The sequence below is a fragment of the Carassius auratus genome, chromosome 16, assembly GCF_003368295.1.
Source record: "Carassius auratus strain Wakin chromosome 16, ASM336829v1, whole genome shotgun sequence".
NCBI lineage: Eukaryota > Metazoa > Chordata > Actinopteri > Cypriniformes > Cyprinidae > Carassius > Carassius auratus.
This window is the reverse complement of record NC_039258.1, coordinates 9,995,953-10,023,350: the sequence shown is the minus strand read 5'-3', so window position 1 is coordinate 10,023,350 and position 27,398 is coordinate 9,995,953. Positions and strand designations below refer to the sequence as shown.

General features: G+C 35.2%; 1 pseudogene; it reads right to left on the bottom strand.

The window, feature by feature from the left end:
- Positions 1 to 3,269: 3,269 nt before the first annotated feature.
- LOC113116770 (maestro heat-like repeat-containing protein family member 1) lies at positions 3,270 to 27,398 on the bottom strand (annotated as a pseudogene).

The window sequence follows — 27,398 nt, the reverse complement described above, 5'->3', positions numbered from 1 at the left end:
TGGATAGAGATTTTATATCCACAGTTTTGTAGGCTTATAAAACTGAGTATTGCCTAAAATAGCAGGTATAGTACACATATTAATAATAGACATTGTGATAAATCAACTGCAATGCCATTAAAATATTAATCAATATCACTTAGTCTGATAATAGAATAATTTTAACCTACAATTTAGGTCAACTTCAACACTCTATTTTTTTTTTCCAGAAAAACTGTTTGAGATCAATTAAAATTGATGGGCCCAGTGCTAAAAATCCCTGCTATTGGGCCTGGGGTTGTGAATTTAAGCAACATGCATGGATCAAGTCATTAAAAAAATAAACTATACTTACTGTGGGTTACTGTTTAAACAAAATGTCTACCTAAAGGCGATATTCCATGAAAAAGCAGCATCTAATGCAGCATTACATGCAGAAAAAATTTAACATCCATGAGGCCACAATCTGTTTTACCCCGGTGTGCTCCGGCATCATCCTCACCGAAATATAATACCCTCAGAACTCGGAAGGATTTTCTCCCATTGCATCACAGGGTATAAATTGATGGGTACTATCACATGTGAGCCAAGCAATCGAGTCTTAGATTAGATCCATACGTTCTCAGAGAGCCAGGTCAACTGCAGATACGCACTCGCTGTCTCTCTCTCCTGCCCTGACACAGGGGAATGAATGAGTGTAATTTCAGAGAAAAGGTGAGGGAGAGCCAGAAGGATGGAAAGAGAGAGGGAATGAGCGGGAGATAGGAACTTTCTCTTCAAAGTGTGCGGAAATCATTACGGTGCATAAATCGGAGCGTTTGTATAGAATAAACAATCTGGCTTCTGCAAAGTAATACTGACAGAAAATAACATTTGGAAAATTATTCTGAAAACAGGGTCGATAAAAAGTAGATAAACAGCATGTACTCTTATTTTTGCTCTGTGGGTACAAAGAAATTTCAGAAGATTATTTATAAGGCCGGAATCGGCGCACTCGAGCTCTGAGCCATTTATAAATGATATTATTAAATATCACATACATTGTGCAGTGTAAAGATCAGTTCTGCAGGTAAACTAAAGGAACACAGTACAGCATGTGCTGATTATATCAGCCGAACATCAGAACTTGGCTCCGCTCACAGATTTAAATGAAGCCTTGAGGAGTTTTCTGATGCTTCAGCTTGTTTTTAATGCAGAAGGCCCTGTCATAAAAAATGCTATGATGAAAGGAACTGAATTAATAACAGAAGAGAGTTATTCACAACCTGAATCATCAGGCACATAAGATGATGGAGGATGCTTTAAAAGTTCATGTATCCCATGTGCGCCAGTTTCTCTCTCTCTCACACACACACACACACGCACACAAACCTTTCCCCATTTTCTGCCTATTTTTTAGTTTGAGGGATGTGCACAATGAAACCGTTATCAAACTTCAAACAAATGAAGGCTAATCTTGCTGTTATAGCCGGCAGAATAGGTGGAGAGAGTCAATAGACGTGAGCCGAAAGGCAAGATCAGCTTGATTAGGGAGAAGGACGGCCAGCGCATCCAACAGAGAAAATTACCCTCAGGTACACACCACGTGTCCACAGTCACAATCTCATGTAGTGCTGCCTCTAATCTTTCAAACACCTTCATTAAGGATTAAAAGGCCTTTCTATTTGCCTGCAAATGTAATGTGATTTTGAAAATCAGAATCTAATCAAGGTAGCTTTGACCTTTTGGTCCAGTAGAATTATTGTTGGATGAGCAATCTCATTGAGTTAGGCCGGTCATTTATGTTGTTAGTCAGCTTTTAATGCTGGAAGTGTCAAGGGGCTTCTTTAAGACACATTGTGGCGGCCTCTTGTGGCCAACTACGGAAGTGAAATACACATGGTTTGCTCCACAGTACGGATAAGTGGTGTTGCGATAACCATAAACGATCTAACATCAGATGCTATTATCATGATACTTTTATATAAATTTTAATTAACTAATACCATGGTATTTATCCAGTTTTCCAATGCACTACCACATGGTAGTGGTATAGCTTATTGTGAAAATAGTCAATGTAGTTCGGTAACAGTTTCTTAATTCGTTGTTAATACGGTCATGCAACAATAAAAATATTAAAGTCATAATTTAAAGATCCTCTATAGACCTCACGGTAGTGAGGGATAAAAGTACAGTGCGTTCAAAGTGGTCAAGAACACCATCACATTTTTGAAAGTTGTGAACATTTTGTAAACACATATATGCCCATCCCTCATAGCTTCGTTTAAAAAGTATAAAGATTAAAACCCTTTATAAAATGTTGTGTACTTTATATTTCACAAAAGCTAAAAGGTCAATCATTGTACCTTGTCATTTACCCCTAAACGAAATTACCTTAAAGGTTTAGGCCTACATATTATTAGCTACATTTTTGAATGTGCCCCAGAGACAGCATACAGTACATATTTGCTAGATTATTTGCTACTATTTATTTATTTTATAGATAATATAGATACAAACAATTATATTTTAGTTTGATTTTCTATATAATTTTCAGAACTCATCAATTAAACCAACATGACAGTTGTCATACTGTATATAATAACTTTAATGATTCAGTTGTGCATATTCTCATCTCCATCATCCAGATATCACATCTACTACATGATACAAAACAATTTTGTCAAAAAAGGAAACAAAAGACATAAAAAACAAAACAAAAGAGGAGATGCAAACATGACACCACGTCCAATACCATGATCATCCAGCAGAAACCTTCAGTGGCAGTGGTATTGCTCTGAAATCCATCCTAGACACAAACACAATCTTTCTGTGACTTCTCCAGGAAAGCATTCCAACATCATTACCACACTGGGTTCCTGAACAAATGGAATAACCGCCACTAATTGCTAAATTCTAAAGTATTTAGATTAATGGTCTGTGCCCTTAGTAAACATTTTAATTTGATTGACTTGTCCTAATACATATTCAACACCCTGAGCAACAAAGGAGTTGTAATGTTTTTTTTTTTTCTTTTTCCACTTTCTTAACCCAGAGCTTCAGCACTTCTTCATACGCCAAACTGGATCCACTGTTTTGCATAAAACAATTTATAGATAGGCCTATTATGTTCAAATGTTTGGGGTTGGGAAGATTTTTTACAAATGTCTTTGAAAAGTTTCTTATTCTTGGAACGCTGCGACCTAAAACTGCAATGTTGTGAAATAGTTTTTTTATTATTTAAAATAACTATTTTCTGTTGTGATACATTTAATGCATCCCTGTTGAATAAAAGTGTTAATTTATTTAAAAAATAATAATAATAGTAATAAGACCTAATGAGCCCAAAGCTTTGAACAGTAGTGTATACTCTATACTAAGACAAAACATAATGATAATTCACCATTTCTCACTGGGAGTCACTCTCATGCAGGCTACAAAGGGTTTGCTTTCCTAATTCTTTAACTCCAAGATTCATTAAATAATAAAAAGCTGAAAGAATGAAGACTTTGTTAGGCCATTTACATTGAAATAGACCCACTACACCAATGGTTTAATTTTATGATTTTGTGTTTACATAGTATCTCACAGAAAATCTGAATTCTCTGATCCTGATTTATTTGTACATATATATTCAACTACTGTAACTACTGAAACTAATTTTGTAAAAGTAGTTGATTTACCTTTCCATCATCACTTTTTTCCAGTTTATGAAACATCATGAATTCACTTAATACTATTAATGCTCAAACTCTGTAATAGTGTGGCACACTTGTGAACTAACATCCATTTAACAAATAGGCTACAACTTACGAAATTAAACAAGACAAGTGTCACAGAAAGGCCAGCACTGGCGTTTTAACTACAGAAGCTTTACAAAATGAGTATGAAATCTTTTAACATCAACGCTAGTACAATTTATCTTTGTTTTGGCACCGTTTTTGTCTACTTTTATGAATTGATTGAGAAGGAAAACACTAAAAATGCTTATTTAAATATCATTTTTGATTGTGGATTTCAGTACAGGAGATTTCAGTTGCAGTTAAAGGCTTTAACAGCTTATGTTAATGCACCTCCCTATTAGGGTGATTTATTGCTGAAGGTTTAGGGTGGTCAATATGACTCAACCTTCTGCTTTTTTACAGGATTAAACTCTTAACTGAGCAGTACATCTGATTTTATTACCAGGAAAACCTTGCAGTGCTGATGTTGGTTTAAAACATATTGATTCATCCTATATATGTTTTTAATGATTTAATGCTTTAAAATGCTGGTAAAAATTCAGCTCGCTAGAGGAATGGTCAAGCAAGTAATATCAGTAATATTAGGTGTACTTGCGTACAAACTTTAGTAAGTCTATTTTTTTAAGGACTCGCGGGTACGTACCTCGCGTTCAAAACTGCCGCTGGTAAAAAACCTGGGCTAGGAAATCACAAACCGTATATCTGAGAGTACTTAAAAGTGCTGTAACATCAATAAGTGTTCTCCTTTTTATTCTTCTCTTTTCTTACAGAAGTAGTGCACAGTCTTTGGTCAATAATAAAAACCTTTCAAGGCTTATTATAGAACAACAATTCAAAGCTTCCTCCTCATCCAAAGCAACAAACTTAAAATCGAAGACTAATCTGATTGGCTGCAGAGTGGAGGTCACATCAGTGAAAATGACCCACGGCTTCAGCGGCTTTCACTCGCACGAGAGGATCTGGATCCTGCAGCAGCATCACCAGACCTGTGCACAGTAAAACGGACATGGATCAAAGAATAAATCAAAGTACAGAAATGTAAAACAAATATATAGATGCATTTATGAATGACATGTAGAGTTACAACAATATCTTCTACACAGTCTTTGACCAGACAAGACACCATTAAAATAGAAGAAAGAATAATAGATTCCTTAGGTGCCACAAAACAACAAATGTAGCAGAATAACAAGGAAGTGCTGTCCTTGCTTAAATATATCTCTTGACTGCAGATATTATTATAGAAATGCTGTACCTACCCTTGGTTACTGATCCCATGCTCATCAGGAAGGTTCTCAAGCAAAAACCCTAAGAATTCACATGTTTTTTACCAATAAACATGGCAGCACTGGCTCTGATCTAGCCCAGTTACTCTTGAAGAACTGAATGACTGTGATGTGGTAGAAGTTCAGCATGCCTGGAAAATCCTGGGTCTTTGACAAAACACATATCTATTAGTTCCGGTTTTATAAACTTATACTGCATGGAACCGTAAAAACATTGAGTATTAAAAAAGGAACAGTGGTTTTGATATTCCCAATAAAAGGGAATCTCTGAACTCATAACTAGTCTCAGCTATTCAAAGCGTGCTTTTATAATAAAGGCTCCATACTAGGTATTTGGTGAGGTCATTAATGAACTCTCCATAATGCAGACCCTTCTCCTCAAGAAGATGTTTCTGGAACATGGCAGAGATCTGTTCTGAACCTATGACTGGAGCACATAGTGCATGGTGTACTTGCATGCCTAGGAGAACAAACAGATAAATGCCAAACTCACATACAAGCATCATACTTCTAGACTTAAAAACATTCTGATATTATTAAAACTCTTATTGTTATTATTACAATTTGCGTTATAAATTGCAAATTACTAACCTTCAACATTTATAGCCATTATAACAAACAAACCAAACAAATCTCTGTAGGAGTGTGTGCAGTCTAATCACTGACCTTGATCACTTGAGGGTTGGGATCACTGAGATGCAAGAGCAGACTGACAAGAACATTGTGGATCTGGTCTTTAAAAACAGGCTCACCCAAGCCAAACTTGGGACAGGTTCCCCAGGAGCATGATGGAAGCACATCGGATCTCATCGTTCAAAATATAAAAAGTGAGTGAATGTGGATGTTTAACCCTTTAGTGTGACCGTCAACTTCAGGAGGTCAAACAAAATATTATATTCAATAAATAACAATAAATGTCTTTTAACAGCAAGTTTAAAGCTGAGATTTAAAAAAAAAAAAGAATAATAATAAATATTATAAAAATATAAAAAAATAAAATAAAACCTAAACAGACAAAAATTTATTACAATAAAAAAAGGCTATGCCAGAATGGTCAACAGTACGCAGTCAATACAACGATTTGTGCTAAGGTGCAAAGATAGCATATAGAGTCCAAGATTTTTATTTGATTATTTTTTTAATTAATGTAATTAATTGTAAATTTCATTTAATTGTAATTAATTCACGTTAACATCCAAAGATAGCATATGAGTCCCAGAATTTTTTTTTTTTTTTTTTTACAATTTTATAATTAGTTTTACTTATTTATGAGTTAAATTATAATGGATAACTGTTTTTTTTTATTATTTAATATGTATTTTGTATTAATTATTCATGTCTTCCCATCATGTCATATAAAGGGGTTCCAAATATAGGACACACACAAAAAGTTTTTGGTAATTTTTTTATAATTGTTTCATAACTATTAGTTACTAATAAATTATTGGATTTGTGCCTTTTTGTGTTAAAAAAAATGTGATATAAATATAAGATCATCTTAAAGAAGTAGCATAAATACTAATTATAGCTGGAAATTGTAACTTTATAATTGTGATTTAAGCATTCCTGTCTTCTCTCAAGACCCTCACATTCTCCAGGAAGGGGTTAATCTTCATGAAGATGTAAACCACAATTAGGTGGACGTTCTTTTGGTCCAGGTAAAGCAGTATCTTGGACATTCCAGACATGGCCTCCAGCGTGATGAGTTTCCCTGGATCATCCTTTTCTTCCATACCTCAACTCATGGCTGCTAAAAGCTCCTTTGCATATTTATTCACCTAAATGGGAACAGAGGCAGCGAGATTAACATTTAGCAACATACAATTACATGCCGAACTGACTGCTTTTGTTACAACACTGTTGTAAGTAACTTAACTACAGAGAGAAGACATAAAATGCAAAGAATTGCTCCTTTCAGGCAGCATTTCAGAATACAAACAATTTTCTGCACACATCCTTACTGATTGCTGCATAAACAAGTTGCCATGTGTCTCAAACTGTTGCCAAGAATCACTGCCCAAGAAATCAATTAAGACTCTTTATCCAATGAGTGTTTTCAGATGTCAAGCGGAGCATCTATACCTTTTCAGGTGAGCCCACCGCAATGTTCCCCAGGCCTTGGACCGCCAGCATCCGAACCGTACCACAGGTGTCAGTTATTCTTTCCATCATGTTGTTCATCAGCATGTCCAAAATCATCAGTTCAGTCACTACGTGGTGGTTCAGAAGCTTGGAGGAATAAACAAATAAATCTTGACATCTAATTTACAACCGCAATGAGGAGTACACATTAAAACAGGGGTGAAAAGGTTCCAGTAAAAAATAAAAAATAAAATAAAAGACCTGTTTGGTTCATCAGTCACAGTATGGTACATTGCTGCTGCACGGTTCATTTCGGATCTAACAACATCTTGGCAAATATTAATATTAGCACATACACTCATATTGGACTTGTAAGGGGTGAAGATACAACAACATGCCAAAGCTTTTGGTTATCAATTGTAAAATGAGGTTGCCATTATTATAATCTAGAAATTTAATAAAATTAAACTTATTATTATTATCATTAATTGTTTTCTAGATTGCATTGTTTGTAAACACAAAACCATTCTATAAGCTACAATTCAAATGTAAAATTTTTATGTTTTTGAAAGCAATTTCTTATGCTCACTATTTAATCAGAAATACAGTACAAATAGTAATACTGTTATATACTACAAAACATTCTAATAACGGTTTTCTATTTTAATGTATTTTAAAATGAAGTGTATTCCTGATTAGAATATTCTGACTATGAGAGTTACCACAAAATTCAGGATTCTGATCAAGTTTAAATGAACAATTTATTTAAAACAGAAATATGTATTTGTTTCTTTTGATGAATTTATTGCATCTCTGCTAAATTAAAATATACACAGTACCATGAGATATCTGAACAATTACATTCTTATAAAAAAAATTGAACAATCTGTGCTCTTGCAAAATAATTTGTCTTTAGTAATTCATTGTTAATAAACTTTGAACTAAGACCATTAACTAAAATCTAATTAAAATCAAGTGCTCTCACCTCAGAGAAGAATGCTGTGACTGTGATCCTCTGGCACTCATAAATATTACAGAGAGAAGGACACAGACTTTCCACAATGGCAGGGAGTCTTGGACCAGCATGCTTTGCCATCGCTCTGTAAGAAAGAATAGCTTCTTCAAAATGAAGTATTGTAGAAGATCACACTTAATCTTACCACAATGGGATAGAAAGCAGCATGTTAGCTCCAAACTCGTACTTTTACAGGTACAATTTCCACAAGTACACTGCATGAGACCATGCACATTTACGAGAGCTTGAAATTGATGTGTGGTGCTCTCAAAATATTGTAATAAAAAACACATCATGAGTCCTCAAGAACAATTCTACTGCCATACACATCTTCTTTAACGAAGCAGAACAAGTAGAAAAAGTTTGCAAACAACAAACAGTACAAGATGACTTGAGGATGACAGAGGACAGGTGTATGTACCTGGAGAGCAGAGTGACTCCTGTTGTGTGCTGCTGCGGGTCCTTCATCTTGTCCCAAGCTCCCTCCTGATCTAATGGTTTCACGACAGCGTCCAGCTGAGCTCGACCCAGCAGGATCTGCAGGGCCTCCACTGCCACCCTGAGCACACAGCAAAGAGAAAACACAGATGTCTCATTAACTCGGAGCTCAGCGATGTCTGCATGGGTAGCTACACTCAAATTCACCATCTGACCCAAAATGCAACTTCAGTTATCGATCTGACTAATCAGCACATAGGCGGAACGAATCATTAATTATAAAAACACACACACACACACACACACACACAAAAAAGATTCAGATTCAGATACATTCCATATTTATGCCACTCACCAACATACATCAAAATTGGCCACATTAATTTTGTCGGTTGTTTTGCAGTTTAAAATGATGCTGTTGCTGTTGAGATCTTTAGGTAGCTGTACTCCCACGCTGGAGCCCAAGCGCACCAGAAGAGCACTGAAGAGCTTTGGAAATAGATACGCCACGGCATCAGCTGAATGGCCGTTAGCCATCTCACGCAGGGCACAGGTCATCTGCAAAACATTGCATTACAAGAGAAAATCATTAACTATAAATCCAAACCGTTTTCCCAACAAAACTTGCCCAAATGCTCCTCAAATCACATTTTTAGGAAGGTCCACCAGTAAAAACTGCATGCCGGTTGGGTGAAATACACGTTTTTGGCAGGGTTCCCCTTATAAAATTGGCATTTCATGGGCTAAATATCACATTATTGGGGGCGCTTCAACCTGCGGACATGAAAATCAACCCGCAGCAACAGTGTTTAGGCCAATTCTGCGGGATTTTTTTTTTCATATAAATTATTCCTGTTATTCAGCATGGACACATTAGATTGATTCTTGCCAACATATTCTTGCCAACATATGAATAAATTACATTATTTCAAAATAGAAACCAGTTATTTAAATTGTAATAACATTGTTGGATAATATTACTGTTTTCATCTATTTCTGATCAAATAAAGGCAGTCTTGCATACACTCCAAAAATATGAACAGTAGTGTAAGCCGTTTAAAATAGCATTAAAAATGAATAAATGGAACAAAAAAAGTTGTAAAATTTTAAACCATTTCCTAACTAATGTAACAGTAAAGAATCTAGCATTTAATTGTTTTCACTAGCATATGTTTTAACAAACTGTGAAAGTCAATGGCATTGCGTGTCAAGATATTTTACAAAAACACATGGTTTTTATTTTTGATGTGTTGTGATGGGAATTCCCTCAAAATTCTCTACCCCATGCATTTTATGCATTCTGTTTCAAATCTGTTGTCATTTGTTGCGATTTCGTTGCTTCACACAGCTTCTCTCCTTCATTAAAGACAGAAAAATTATTTGACACTGCATAATTGGCACATTGTGACTTGTTAGGATGAGCCATTAACAGTCAGATAATACAACTTATAAATATATTAATACTTACAGCCAGTGGTTGGCTTGTGGCAACTTTGGTCAAACCAGGTCTCAACATGGACTCTTTCTTATCTACATAGGGAACCATAACATTCAGCTTCTCGATAACCATCTCCATGATTTGCAGGGCCAGTGTACTGTCGGCTCCTAGAGCCATCCACATCTCACAGCTCCAGCTGGAGAAAACACATAATGACACAAACATAAGCACATCATTATTATGCTTGAGCATCACGGAGCACATGACAGGCAATGAATGCCATGCGCATAAACAACACACACAGTAATCACCTGTCGTATGGTAGAGGGTAGGCTACGAGCGTGTTGACCACTGTCTGCAGATGCTGTGTAGCGAGGATGAGGATGGACTGACTGATGGCCACCTTTACCGGCTCTTCACCAATCATCTGCAGCCGGTTGTGTAACACCTCACGCATGTCTGGCACCTGACAAAGAGTCAAGACACAAGAAGTAATAACTGACAAGATAGAAAACAATTACAGTTTCATTAAATATGAAAACAGGAGCATGAAGGGAGCACTTGTGCACATGTCAGTGAAGGGAATTTTGGGAACGTATAAACTAGTTTTCTAAGCTACAAGCTACTAATAGGTTTAAATTGAAATGTAAATCTTTATTCATTACAAATCCACTCTAGTCTTTCTTGCCTTGGTCATGATAGAAGTGAAATTCAATTCAACAATGAATCCGTTGATCTGATTCACAAAACCAGTCTGAATGATTCATTAAAGACTTTAGAAGTTGTTAGATCAGTGAACACTGACAAACAGCAGATGTTTGAAGTCAAAAAACAAATTAATCCATTTATTCAGCAAGGCACCAAATCAGCATATTAAAATGATTTCTGAAGGATCATGTGACACTGAATACTGAAGTAATGGCTAAAGTTATTTTAAACTAAAATATTAATTCACAATATTAGTTATAATAATATTATAAACTGATGTAATAACATTTGCTGAAAATGTGTGATTTGCCAGAATCTGATGAAAGTGTTGTGTACCAGATCCTGCAGGCCAGTACCTCTGTTCTTCAGCAAGGTGTTGAGGATCACGCTGGATGCTCTGGAACAGTTGGACTGAGAGTCCACCAAACCATCATACTGCAGAAACAACAGGGAGCTCAGCTGCTGCTGGGCCAAACGCTTACTGATGATCTAAAACACGAGACACAGAGAAAGAGAGTTCGTTTCATTTTCAGAAAGAAAATCTGTATTTTTTTTATCAGTATTTTATAACATTACGTCAGGAATTAACAATTAACCTTAGTCAGCTCAGAGGAGGTTTTATACAAGACTGAATGGTCAGGATTGTTTAGCTTCTCGCGAACATCTAATAGACCCTCAACTGAATCATCTTTGTAGTCCAGTGAAAAGCCTGAAAAATGGAAGAGCAAAGACCCTTTGCTCAGTATTTCAGCATTACATAACACATCATATAATATTGAGATTGGCAATCTGAAGCTCACCCTAGGTTCGACAAAACGGAGTTGTGCTATGAAAAACTGGGCAGTACCTTCATAGCGCAGCTGAATGTACATTAGTCTATAGATGCAGTCTATGGCTGCCCGTCGCACTTCAGGGTTTGGGTCTGTGCACCGTGGGGCCAGACGCCCCACAAGAACTCCCAAATTATGGAATGTCACAAGATTCTGGACAGAGAGAAAGAATGAAAGAGAAATATTCATAAGCACCGAGCTTGAGATCTAATAAGATTTTAACTACATTTGTTTCCCAAAGCACATATTTCATTAATCATTGCCTTGAGGAAACCAAAACGTCTTTTAGGAAGAACAAAATAAATGATCCTATGTGTAACATTTCAGCTTGAGGAGAAATAATAAAATAATAGTGAATGCACTCACAGTGTTTTGCAGTAACAATCTACAAATAACCAGAAGACTTTTTTTTAACCAAGAAAGTAACACTTTAACTACTAAATTTAAATTCTATATTTCATTAAATAATTACTTTAATGATTAATTAAAATAACTTAATATCTGTAACCTATATCTTTTAATTATAGTAAATTCTAATTACTTCTCTACAAACAAAACCCTTGCTCATGTGGTGCACAAGTACTGTCAAACAAGCTGTTTGAGCATTTTAGAGATGCTTAAAATGTAACAATAATATGAGTATGTTAACACAGTAACATATAACCCTTCAAAAGAATCCTTTCCCAATTCAAAGAATATTACTAGCTACTGCATTATGGATGCTATAGATGTGTATGTAATATACAAACACATATGTGTCAATGATACTCCTTACCTTCACACTGAGATTGTCCAAGTAGAACTGTAGTAACTCTGCTGTGGTCTTTACTGCCCTCTCCCGCTCATGGTCTGGTCCTGAGCTCAGCCAGCTTTCTATATGCTAGAAAGTGCAAAAGCACTCAATAAATGGGGCTCAGATAAAGAGACTGCAAAATGGCAAGTGACTTATAGTTTCTTCTTTACCTTAAACACAGACTGCAGACCATCAGGACTCAAGTCTCTGGCTAGCACATTCCTCAGAAATTCATGAAGAGCATAAAAAGTATCTGAATGTAACACCTGAGGGAAAATGCATTGCAGTAAAAAAAACATAATTCATGTTTAAAGCAAACAGGACAGAGTACTGATGTTCACATTTTTTATTCTGACCCCTCTTTGCTGTGGATCCAGGGCTTCTTCTTCTTTAGCCTTGTCAGGAGTGTCCGCAGTATGCAGCCCATAAACCCCATTCAAAGATGTTTTTAACAAGTCAAAGTTTTCATTTTCTGTTAAAGGAGGATCTAAGTTTCTGAAGACTGGAGTCAAGTTCTTAACAGAGTGCGGCACTGCATCGCAATGGACAAAGATGCCAGTTTAGCATATGTTTACAAATCTTTTAAAAATGAATGAACACAGTAGTGAAGATGAACACAAGAAAGATTTCAAAAGGTAGGATACATGAGGTTGGCACATGTGGTCAACACAAGATAGCAAACAGGGGTACACATAACATCTGTTGGTTCAGCTTTTATGAAATCCTGCAGGTAAATAACAGAAATAAATGCCAAATAAGTCTGCATACCATTATGAAACTGATCTGAGATTTAAAGCAAACAAACAAACAATCAAACATTTTCTTACATTGAAAACACATACAGTTCTGTATATTAAAAACTGAATGATCTTCAAATCAAACCTCTCACCATCATAACGCCCATCAACTCTTGTTTGCAGGAGAACAGGAAGCCCTGTTTACGAACACTTTTACTGATGGCCTTGGCGATGAGTCCGACACTATGAATGAGACTGAGCTTCATAGTCAGGGCCTACGAAGTACCCATAAACATACATACACAAACACATATAAAGAGATGCAAACACACACTCAAAACTATGCGCATTGAAATGTCAATCAAACAGCACAGGCAAATCAAGACCTGGGATTAGGAAAGTATTTCCAGGTCACAGCGGCACTCAGCATGCTCATTATAAAGTCATTTATTTTAATTTATTTAGTGCTATAAGAGATGAAAATCACAATCTTTGACAATATAATTGTGATTCGATAGAAAAAGTTGAATTGATGAATCCAGCCACCTATAAAATCCACAAAAGCCAGAAAACCAAGACACCGTGACGCTTTAGTAAGACAAAGGTTATCAAGTTAGTGAGCACTTTTTGAACTCCTCAAAAACATTGCACTTTTACTTAGTAGTGTAAAGATAGTTTCAAATGTCATCTTTATTTTAAACTCTAATATAACACAACAGACCTTTTAAAAAGATCCAAACTTAATAGAAAGAGCTTATAAATGCTTTTTCAAATCCATCTCAGGGTCATAAAGAGATAGAGAGGTTTATGAACTTTTTTATGAGAAGCTCAAAAGGTTATAATGTAAAGATTTTGATTGCAGCATCAAGACCGAAGAGAAAGTGAGTTAAAGTTTAAAGGTCAGAGGTGAGAGAAGCTCCTTGTGATCGCTTCCCATCACGGTACCTTGGTCTCTACTTTAATTCCCAGAACCTGTGCAACAATAAAAGTAATGATGCAATGTAATTCACAAGCATTAAAGATAATCCTTTTTATTTAACAACAAACTGGAATTTAAGAACGATGAATTAAGTGAAACTTCAGATAGTGTTTGTATATATATCATCTCAGTTTAAGAAAATTCTCCTAAAATCCCCCAAAAAACAAGACGAACTCAACTTTGGTATTCAAACTGGACTGCAGAATATTAAAACAAAATGAGTTACATGGCTCCCTAACAGTGAAATTATTTTAAATTGCACATTTACATTATGAATATTGATGAGGTATGATTCAGCACTCAAAGAGAATTAATGATCCTTGTCGTTAAAAATCATTTAGATCAAACTGTCATAACTGCAGCCACAAAAGCAACCAACTGAATCCTGTCAACAATACACTAGGACGTTCAAAGGACTTGCTTAGCAAAACACCTCACAGCAGCAACACATTTTTCTCTTTTGTGCCTCACTGCTGTAACAAACAATGGGAAATGATTAATGTATTAATTCTGATCAAATAAACGGGCTGTTCATCTAACATAATAGAATGTCTACAGAGGCATGACATTTTTTGATTTTTCCAAAAACCTCCACCAAACATCTAATGCAACTGCAAGTCTAGTCATCAGTTTTTTTGGTTCATTTTTCTCAGAAAAGAGACTATACTTTTTAAAAGTGTAAATATGCTAAAAGTTATTTTTTTGTCAGCTTTTAGGAGTACACTCTCGTGTGGTAAAGGACTAAAAAGACTAAAAGCCTTCAGAGGAATAAATTAGAAACAGAATTGAGAATACCGCTCTGTTTTACTTTGGTGTTGAAGTTCTTGGAGATGTTGTGGAGAATGTCACTATCGAAGCGAGTAAGGAGCTTATCTTCTGGAGCGTGCAACGCAACAAAGCCGTAACACAAAATGAGCGTGCTCTTCATTTTCTCCACATCAACATCGTTTTTATCCTGAATGACAAAAAAAAAAGTGAAACACAACAAGATAAATGTGTAAAATACAGTCTCTGAAGCACTTAAGATATAACCGAACACTCAACGAAACACTGTGCACTGTTACATTTTACAATTACTATTATTAAAAACATATAATATAACATGGTAAAACAATCATTTCAAACCAAAATTAAATGTTACAGTTTTTAACAGTGTAATTTGGGAAATAAAAAGATGTTTTAATTTGAATCACGTAAGCAGTACAATGAAGCTCGGCCTACTTTGAGAAGACCAAATATCCCTGAGGCTTTCCTGAAGGCGTCAGACTTCCCAAACTCCTCCAGTTTTTCCAGAGTACCATCGAGATGACTGCTGGCACACAGCCCGACTCCCATGGCAACACCCTGCGTACCAAATACTGCCTGTTACTTGCATTATTCTTAATTATCATAGTTTCTATGATTAGAAATAATGTGATATGTGATCTCTTGCAACACTAGGCAGTAGAAAAATTACCTAAATTTGGGGACAGCAATGAATAAGAATGTCCAATTGGTCATCCACCAATGGACTACCATGTTTTCCACTTGAAACATGCTATTTACTTATAGAAAATGTAATTATAATATTTCCTGAAATATAAATATTTGACTTATTTTCAGTAAAGATACTGCAGTCCATTTGCAACTACATTTAAATATTTTTCTAATATTTGATTTTTCTTCACATTTTTGTGGCAGTGTGGTTAAAATGATGAATCGAGAAACACATTTCCCTAGAGAAGGTTTTAGTGTGCCGTCAGCATGCGGTGCTTCAGCAAGCTGTTTCACTCTCTCTGAGAAGTCATACCTCTCATTTCAGAAGCTAGAAGTGAACTACTAATTACTCAGAGGCATACAGTTCTTTCGATTGCATCATTGTGACGAGTGCCGATCAAGATCTCCTGCAGCTGTTTCCTGACCAGCTCTTTATTATAGCACTGCTGGAGAATCACACGATACACCTATACAAAAAACTCTGAGAAAGAAAGAAAAAATCTAGCAGACTTAGAAAGTTCCTTTTCTGAAATAATAAATCTGGTTTATAATATGAAAAGGCACAGATGGATTTCCAAACTGACCTTCTCCTCCAGAGCGTTGTTGTAGGTAGGAAGGTATCGTGTGGCTTCTACTGCAAGCCTCTCTTTTTAGCCTGATTTATTCATAGATGTTACTACAGACCTGAAGTAAAGTTTCTTCCCATTGCTTTTTTTATCCAGAGAATCTTCTGTTGATTCTGGTTTAAAGACAGAGACAAAATTCCGTCAGAGATGCATTACAAACCACACTCTGGAAAAAGTCAAAGATAATGGGATATCCAAATTTAACTTTTTAAAGCTATACCGTGTAACTATCTTGGAAGAGTTGTTGAATGTGAAATATGATTTTTCATATTTAAAAATGTGTTTGGCTGCATCTTGGAAACATCTGGTTGTCTTGTGAGTCTCTAAGGACAGGTGGTTGTGGTTTTGGAAGACACATGAGAGGTTTCACTGAAACCTCATCATATCAGATGAGCACTCGTTCGACTAAAAACTGACAGAGCGAGTCTTGAGAACCTGTAAAGTATCAGTTACTAGACTAAATAAGGTAACGAGTCCTTTTATGTCAGTAAATTAACCTACGTCATTGAAATCTCACAGCAGGTTCAATTAGACAGAGCTGATGTCCAAAATCAGTTTGGAGATGGCTAGACCTTTTGAATCATCACGAAACTTTGAAAAGTGTAGCTGGATGTTATGACCAATAGGTGGCATGTTCTGGTAGCTTGATGAAGAAAAGCTCTGTCCCTAATCCACTACATCACTGTTGTATATTTTAACAAACCTTCAAGATAAGTGACCAGCTTTGGAATCTCGTTTTCCCACAGAGGCTCAGCTTTAGGATGAATGTTAGAGCTGATAGCATGGAGCAGACTTAGAGAGGGAGCACCATGTCCCCTCCATCGAAACGGGAATGCAGCATTCACCTGAGGAAAATGTTTTACGGTCTGCACTAAGCATAGACTAAATGACATTTTTACATAGAAACAGGGATTTAAAAAAAATTATGACTTTCTTGATGACAAAAGAATAAATAAAATTGCAGCAGACAAATCTAGACAAAATAAATAAATAAATAAATACTGTTACACTGTAGCTTGAAATCAATATTTGTGTTTAGAAACAGTTTAGATTTGGTAGAATGTTTTTAATGTGTTTTATTTTGAAGAATTTTGAAGAACCAAGCGTTTTTGGTCCACATTGACTTTCCAAAGTAGGGGGAAAAATACAATTGAAGTCAATGGGGACCATCAACTGTTTGATTACCAGCATTCTTTAAAATATCTTCTTTTATGTACAAAATAAGAAATAATCTTATACAGAATTAGAACAACATGAGGGCGAGTAAATGATGACAAAATTTTCATTTTTAGGTCAACTATACTTATTTCATTAAAAAAAAAATCTTGCTGACCTCTACCTTTTGAATAGTAGTGTATGAAAGTAGCACTGGTATATATAAAAAGGAACTTTGAAATATCCACCGTAACTGTTATTATACAAAAATAATTTATTTACATTTTACCTTACTCATTGCCCAGTTGAAACTAAGACCAATGTACAGTAATGAAAAAAAAAAAATTAAAAAAAAATAATTTTGACACTTACCAAGAGCCTTATCATCAGGATATATTGTGAGGGAAGACTAGAGCCTGCGGGAAGACTGAAGAAACAGAGAAGACGACAGAGAGAGGGGGAGGACAGACAAGGGTAACCCATTAGTGAAGCCCATGATCCAAAAGCATTACAATTAACGAATAAATAATCACTGAACCTGGGACTTATTTGTCCTACTACAGTTCAATTTAATCACTGTCAGCGTAAGAAACAATTAGCCTTTGCCCCAAAAACTTTATTCAGTTGATAAATACCACTTTTAATTTGACTAATTAGAAACAGACTGAACAGGCAAAGCAAACAACTTGCAAATGAAAACAAGACGAAATTTAGTTTCAGGCCAACAGCGGAAAAAAGGGTTTAATAACTGCAGCTGGATTTGCCACATTGCCAAAAAGACAGAAAGTGTGATTCCAGAGTGTCTTTAGGTCAGACGGTGGAAAAACTCTTAGTCTGAGTCTAGGCTCATCAGTGACATCATGTGTGTGTGTCCACACCTTGTGCATTGAAGTTGATGATGAAGTTGGGTTCATGAGTTGTTCGTTTCTTGTTGGCCAGCAGAATTAAACTCTTGCACAATGGGGTAGCAGCGTTGGCATACTAATTTGGGGTCAGGTAGCAGAGCAACATATGCCACAAAACCTACACAGGAAAAAACATAATTTCAGATGTATATGAAGAAAACCAAAGCGACACATATTGGACAATTTAAAACAAGTGTTAATACCTCCCATCAGGGCCACAATTATTACACTACAATAAATAATCAGCAATTAATAGCAATAAACATCAATTAAACGGTGTAAAATGTAACATCAAACCATAATGTACTGATAAGAAAAAAAATAAGATGATTTTATTTTAATTAATAAAATACATCAAATATCAAGTGCGACAGGGATTTCTGGGAAATGTCAAGTTTCCTTGTGAAGTTACTGGTAACTAATACAGTTTTTTTTTTTTATATAGTTAAAATAATTTTTATAGCGGAATTTTGTTCAACATTTTGAGGCGATTTTGAAGTTGAGGTCTTACATTGTTTATTTATAAATATTTTATAGTCTATGTATGTATAAATGTGATTGTGTAGATGTGTGTAGATGGATAGATGGATGGATAGATACAAATAAATGTGAATTAAACTGAATAAATCCCACAAAACATAAATCCATATTCACAATAAACTTCATAAAAGTCCAAACTCAGTGCTTTAAAACAACATGTTAACAAGATAGACACAACAAACGTCTAAATATAGTCTGGCTATATGTACATCTCCTGACATTTTCCTGGTTATCATTCGAATGTGTTTTGGCGGAGGGAATGGAGACAGTCTCATCGGCACATAAACTGTCTTCTTCTGTCTGCTGAGGAGAGATCCCTGTCAACGGCCTGCTGTTGATGTTGGGAGGCTCACAGGAAAAAAGATCTAATATTCCTCTAGACACTCTCTCTTACAAGCGGCAGTGCCGGACTGGGACTGCTGACTTTGGCTGTGAAAATGATGGACTGTACGGAATGACAGCAAAGCCCATCTCTCACAATGTAAGAGTTTCATTGAGTTGTTTTTAGGATAATAAGACGCATTGCAGATGTGCATGTGCCTGATTTAGGGGCAGCAGGACTGTCACCACTACAGACAGTGATGTTCTCCCTAATACCCTTATGAAAATTACCCATGGTTTTATTATAGTAAAAGTGTGGTAACCATGGATTTTTGGTGGACTGATTACTACATGCTTAAACAGAGTAGTACAGCAAAACCATGGATTTAACTACAAGTTCACTTGAAAAATGCAATTACAGTCAATCATAATGCTGCACAACAGAACAAAGGTGAGCACTGCACATTTTGAAAGATGAACCATGACTTCATGACCTCATCAAGATGAGGAAAGTATATGCTTGTTTGTACTTATCTGCATACTCACATCAGTCAGGCGGCCCACTGTGGTAGTGAAAAGGTGCAATGTGTTATCACACAGAGCCTCATTAGTCACTTCGTCTGGGTCTGGAGGTCGCTGTCCTCGCTGTGTGAATATTAACAATTCATTAGCTGTATTGTGTCCCACAACCTAGCATAACTAGGGCTAGGCTAAAGCCAATAACAGTGCAAAGCTAACTTACTAATGTAAATATTAAAAAACTGAGGTATGCACTGAAATATTGCTCAACATGGACTATGAACTGAATTTAAAAAGCTTAATTGATGTTAAAGAAATCGACTAGACAATCTTGCAATGCAATGCATGATAAATCAAGTAAGGAGATTTGGAACTTAAAAGTTAAATATGTTCAGCGAGCAGGAAGTTGATTTGCAATTACAGTCATGTGACACTGCTGATCAGCAGTAAGATAACAAATGTGTAATTGAGTAAGTGTTGTTTGTACATGGTAAGTGTCTGGATGATGAAACAGACAAGCAGGTCTCCTCCCTCTAGCTCCAGGTAACCATGATGAGCCATAGCACTGATCACCTGCACCACTCTCTTCTTCACCTGCACAGACAAACACCATCATTGAAACCTTTCTGAGCACTCACAATGAGCAGTATGACACCAGTATGAGTTTTACATGAAAATAAAAAATAGATCACATATTTATATAACTTTCGGTACTTATATGTACCAGAGGTTGAATGTCACATTAAAACTTTTAAATACTTAAAAACATTTAAAAAAAAAGGTGCATATATTTTTATTGGGTTTGCATGTGTCTAACTTTCACTATAAAATATTTCAATACAATAAAATAATCAGCGAAGTGTGAAAACATTTATTCTGCAAAAATCATGAATTTTCAGTACAAAAATGCAACAAATGTGTAATTTTCAAACTGTCCAACTCCAATTGACAAATCTATATATTTGTGTACTTGATTACCCAGGTGTCAGTGTAGAACAATTAAGATTATACATGTGATGCATGAAGAAAACCAATAATTTTTTTATAACATGTCATTTCAAATTATGTAAGTGTGAATTTAATTGAATTCATTTATACCACATAATCCTATCAAACGCAATACATAACTTGAGATGTGCTAGCAATGACACTGCAGAAATGTTTTTAATGTTCATAGCTATGTTTCCATCCGCCTATTTTTCCATCATCAAACAGGTCCACTCCCAATTATCAAGAAATGGAACATTGTTTGCGTTTGCATTTTGTCTGGCACAAGTTATTATGTAGGAATAAAAGCCACAAGCTTCCCCAGTTGCAGCATCTTTCATTTATATTACTGATACTTTGCATCAGTTTTCAGGAATTTTTTTTTTTTTTTTTTGAAGATCCAATGAAGACATTGGATGGAAACAGGTCTTTATTTGCAAAGGTTTTATGCAATATTCTAATTTTGTGCATAAGTTAAATTCACAACTTTGAATGGAAACATAGCCAATGTCAAATCCTTCTATGATGCATGGACATTCACTGCTGGACATTTTAGTAGAAACATTAAATAAACTAGTAAAACTGTGAATAATGTACTTTAAGGGAGTTTATTTTCTAAAGGTACGCAGGACAAAAAGTGCCCAAAGTTAATGAAATACCCATATTTTGTCACTTATCACATAGAGAGGATATATTTATGTACCTTATTACTGTTGTCAGCCAGAGGTTGCCTGATGCTGGATAAAATTTGGATCCTCTTGGTTTCCATAATGGATGCTTGAACAGACAGAACAGAGTTTTAAAAATACATGTCTTAAAAATGACAATGGCAGCAAAACATTCTGATATTTTCATAGCCAGGTATGACAATCTGGATAAGAGTGTCTGGCTGAGGAAGAAATCATTGACATATTTTGATTACATGTTTAAAACTCACTGGATGAGTTTATGAGGTGTCTGAGTACAGCCAGTGAGCCCATTCTGATCTTTTGTTACTGTTCTCCAACCTCTGGAGAACAAACACCATCAGACGGTCTGTGAATGTGTTAGCTGGGGCCAAAAGCAGCAAAATATAGAAGTGAAAATGAATGCAATCTGTCAAGTTTACTCTCAGTTACAGATAAGGCTTTGGAAGTGTTCTGTGCCAATAAATGAACCACCAAAATCTATGTATGAATGCAGTCAGTGGTGTCTGGTTTTAATGCCTGGTAGATGCTCCATATAAAGGCAGCTACATTACCTAGACCAGCAGCCCTATAAAGGGTTTTGTTTTAGGACCCATGTTGAATATTAATTGGATAAAAACTAAAATAAATAAATAAATAAATAAATAAATAAATAAATAAATAAATATATATATATATATATATATATATATATATATATATATATATATATATATATATATATATATATATATATATATATATATATATATATAATTAAATTATATTTCATGAGTCATTATTCTAATTTATATATTTTATGCATTAATAGTCTAGCACCAACACAATTTGAAACACCAGCTCATGACTGACACACACACAGAAAACACTTAACAGCTCCTGGGACTCCTTGCATTTGCTTGATAAAACCCAAAAGCAAGAGAAGTGCGATCCAGCTGGTGTGTGTCACCTCAAATCAGCACCGAGCACACAACTGTATGATATCATCTCCCTGATTGGAGGAGCCTGCTGGTCTGACACTTAACTTAATCTCAGCTCAGACTCCATCAGCACATGACAACGATATTGCTACAGCAGTCAGCTGACTGAGAATACAACATTAGCTTGAGTTTATGTTCACATGACTAATTCAGAAAAGAGATTTCAATCAGATGTTTACATTCGCATGCACCTTAAAATTAAGGAAAGGGTTTAACCAAGACCCACCAAGAACAGTAAAGCACCGCAGGACCTCGTTGTGATTCTTCACAGTTGGAGGGTTGCTGAAATCCATAGGTGTGCATATCTGGAAGGAAATATTTAAATAAATCTACTGACAATGATGACCTGAAACACAAATTATTATCTAATAACTTTGAAAACTGGAATTTCAAAGAAAAAAAGCAGTGATAAGGTATGAATACAATTAAATGATCTAAATTAAAATGATCAAAATTAGTTAAACTGGCAAGAAGCTGTTAATTCTGAAAGGAAATAACTCATTTTAATAAAAATGCTCAAATTGCAAAATGAATGGTTTAAAACAAACCGTTAATTAACAACTGTTCTAATCTGATTTTTTTGTGAATAATTCCTACTATGTTAAACCGTTAAACGGCCCTGGGCTGGGTAACTCTGTGTAACACTGTTAGGCAACTTAAAACTAGTTCCACCAAAATTAAAACATTATTACAAGAAGTTGTGCAGGGGATGTAGAAGAAGTCTGCAAAACGCTTTTGTTTTAATGAATATGAAAAAGTGGTGCACATAAAGAGTGAGTGAAAGAAACCCTGACCTGCTGGTGCAGAGCAACTAAGAGACCATCAATCTGTGTCTCAAGCACTCTGCTGCCCATATTCACAGAGGCCTCCAGGACCTGACACAAGCTCTAAACAAACACAAACACAATTTGACTACATTAGGCAGTACAGAGTCCTGGATTGTCTCGTAGATTGATCATAAAATCTGATCTGACTATGTACTGTAAGTCACAGCAGGCTGATTAAATGATGGCAAAACAATTACACATTTCCATGTCTTTATTGAACACATTCCAGAGTGGGGGGAAAGCATGTGAACTAATAACTTCCACCAAACATTTGCTGTAATTGTGCAATGGTGAGGAGGGCTTTACCTTGCTGATGATGTAGTTCTGAATTTTTCTTGTAAAGGCCAAGTATAGTGGGGAAGTAGTTTGGGAAACTGTTCTTCCAGTTTATCATGTGCCATCAGGTGACTCATTGACCCAAGAGCCTCTGCAACAGTCAGACGCAGCTGCAGAATGACACACAAGAATGTATCATTTTAACACATACATAAATCCACATTCACACTACAGGCAAATGAAAAAAAAATGCTGAATCTTGAACGATTAGTGACCAAGAAGTATTTTAAATAGAACATATGATCTTTACCGTATTCTTTTCCGGCTGCAATAATGTTATGTGAAAAGGCAAAATTACTACATACAATCCAATCTTCAGCATTTACAAAGAAATCCACCTCTCTAAAAGAAGTAGATTTAGTTCACAAGCTCACTTCCAAAGAAAGCTGAACTGAACCCAGTTGGCCCTCTCTTGTCTCAAAATGAGTTAGCTGTAATTGGATGTGTGCTTCGTCTCATTAAATATACCTTGGACTCTCTGCTCTGGATCCAGCTGTTGAACAGGATGTCATAGGCTGAGTAAATCTCACTAGAGAAGGTGTCTTTACACACAGTGGGGTCCAGAGCTTTGTCCAGGTTGGCCAGGTATTCTAGAATGCTCTCGCTGAAGCGGCACAGAGCTGAGAGGAAACATTAAGAGAGGAGAAGCCACGTCACTACAAACATTTAACACTTATCAAAGCATTTCACGCAAGGAGAAGACAATATACAGTCATTTTTTAAATACATTTATTTACAGCAATGATTTATTACAATGATAAAAATTGACAGTAATGTTTTATGCGGTCACAAAAAATATATATTTAAAATAAATACATACATTTTGAGCACCAAATAAGCATATTTGAATGATTTCTGAAGGATCATGTGAAAATGAAGACTGGAGTAATGGCTCCTGAAAATTCAATGTTGTGCTGGCTATATTTATGGAAACAGAAATCTTTTATAACATCTTTATTGTCCTTGTGGAGTAAACAAATACATTTCTTCAAGTTAAAAAAAGTTTACTCGCACCAAACTTTGAACGGTAGTATATCTAAATCTACAGAGATGAGACTGATTTCCTGATGCCTTCTAATATTTGATGCTTTACGTATCATAAAGGCCATATAAAATCCATGACATTCAGCAGTCATATACATAACCATTAAAGGAAAGCACATAGAAAACCTTGAAAAACCGCAATGTTGATGTTTTACATGTTGATGTTTTAAGGAAACGCTTTGGCTGACCTTGGGATGTTTGTGAAGGTAGTCCTGGCACATGGACAGGACGTCATCAGGCTGCTGCTTTCCCAGTGTAAAGATGGATATCCTGACCTGTTCCTGCACCACTGGGTCCCGGTCAATGGCAGCATCCAAAAGAGCCAGGGTCACCTCTGATTGGATAAAACAAACACATTCATTCATGAACAGAACGTGATGGATAGGTATGAATTGCTGATATGTGTGTACTTGTACATATTTTCTATTTTAATATATATTAAAAATGTAATTTATTCCCGTGATGGCAAAGCTGAATATTCAAACACCATTACTCCAGTCTTCAGTGTCACATGATCCTTCAGAAATCATTCTGATATGCTGATTTGCTTAAGACATTTTTCTAAAAACAGTTGTGTTGCCTGATATTTTTAATTATTATTTATTATTATTATTATTATTTATTTTAAAAGATTCTCTTTTTATTAGAAAGTTCGAAAAACAGCATGCATGTCAAATTAAAGCTCTATATGGTTCAGTTCCAAAGTAAATATTCATCTATGATATTTCATATTTTAGCTTTCACAATATACATGTTTATCTTTCTTCAGAATAAATATTATAGCCAGAGACGTCTGGTTGAGTTGACACCGAATGACCCAGAAATCTTTTATAAACATTTTATGTATTTTGGATTTAATGATTGCATTCTTGCAGAATAAATGTATTAATATCTTTCCTAGAAAATCTTACTGACGCCAAACTTTTGGACAACAATGTATACAAGAACGGCTTTTCTATTGTTCTGTTACTGTGTCTGTTTCTCACTGACCTAAAATCATTTTATAGGTTTTAGTACTATCAGACTATGTGGTAAATCCAGACAGAGCACTCCTACACAAACATATTCTCTTAACACCAGAAAATGCGGTTTCTTGCCTGCTCAAAAACAACTCTTTAGTGAGTGGGTGGTCAATTAATCATTGGGATTAGTGTAATTAACTCTGAGATGTGCACTATAGTTAGTCATGAGCTTTGCACTGAGGACATGATTGATGCATATGACTCACTCCTGCCCCTAAACTCACAATACAGACGGTACAACGTAAGGACGAAGATCTACAATGCTGAATATCTTAAGACAGACTATGCAACATCTGGACATTTTAACCTCACTTAATTTCCACATACAGACCTATCCGATTCGATTATTCTAATCTACCTACAGCGCACTGAGTAAACGAGTTGCCTAAACATATTCATTGGGCAATTAGCTTCAGATCCAACCTAAAGAACAGTGTTGAAAGACACTAATGGGATAAGAGAAAGCCGTGACTCTGTTCAGTCGGACTAGATTCATGGGGCAGTCCATTTTAAATGAAAAACAGGTGCTTTTGTTTTGCACATAAATATGCCCTTTTGGTATCTAAAAGTGATATTAAAATAAAGTAGTAGTAGTATAATTTTACTTAATGCCATGTCAGCATCTTAGGCTATTTTCATGGCAAAAACAATTCAGAAAATACAAATATAACAAATACAATAAAAAACAGTTATATAACAGTTATATACAATAAAAAGTTATATTACACAATTTTTTTTTTTACATTAACATGATAAAACTTATTCTGGAAAAATTATACTAAACAACTCTTTAAGGAATTTCACTTCATAAAAGAGTTTGATATTAATAAAGACGTTTAAAGGTATATATATCCATGCAAATATTGATTAATAAACATTAAATACACTAATATTTAAAAGTTTGGAGTATCTTTTTTATATATATTTTGAAAGATATACTTTTAGTTGGCAGAGATGAACTAAATTGATCAAAAGTGAGAGTAAAAAAACAAAAACATGTAATAAATATTGTTCTTTTGAACTTTCTATCCACGTTCTATTCAATCCAAAAAAAAAAAAATCACCAGAAAAACAATTTTCATAATTAGTATATTAGAATGATTTCAGAAGGCTCGTGTAACATTTGACTGGAGTAATGGAGAAAATGCTGCTTTGCCATCACAGGAATAAATTATATTTTAAGTATTAAAATAAAGAACAGTTCATTAATATCCTAATAATATTTCTTATTTACTGTTTTTACTGTAATTTAGATTAAGTAAATGCATAACAGAATTCCTCTTTTTGTTTTGTTTTTAAACATCAAAAATCCCAAACCTTTGAATATTATCAAGAAATCTGCTGGTAATATGAAATGAAGCAACATATATTCTGATGAATGTAGTACATTTTTAATTCGACAATTCCGTTTCCAATAACTATACACGTCTAAACTTGTGGATGTAAAAGAAGATGACTACATTTTGTTATGTCATTATGTTTAACTTTTTTCTACTGTTGTAACTCTTAATTACAGTGCATTCATCATTTTGAATCTACTTGCCAGCATTTATTGTTAGGCTAAAATTATAGTTCTTCTAATTACAAAAGACACCCTTTTTAAAACACTTTCAGAAGAAATACACAAATGTTGAGCTGTATATTAAATATTGTCAAAAGGCTGAAAATACGAAGATATATTTTCAACTACATCGCCCTGCCGTAACCTATATAGCAGCCAAATGCACTACAAGTAACCAATGTTGCTTTGTACATTGAGACACTGGAGATGAAAACCAACACTGTTTAACACAAAAAAATCATTCAGGACATTATAACTGCTCTACATATGCATTGTCACAAGATCCTGTTCACAGGTGTTGTACGTAGGTGTGTGGACTAACATGAGATTCCTTGACATGAAGTAGGGTGCAAAGTGGATAAGAGTGTTACTTACGCTCTACGTCAGTCTCCTCTATAACGCCCAT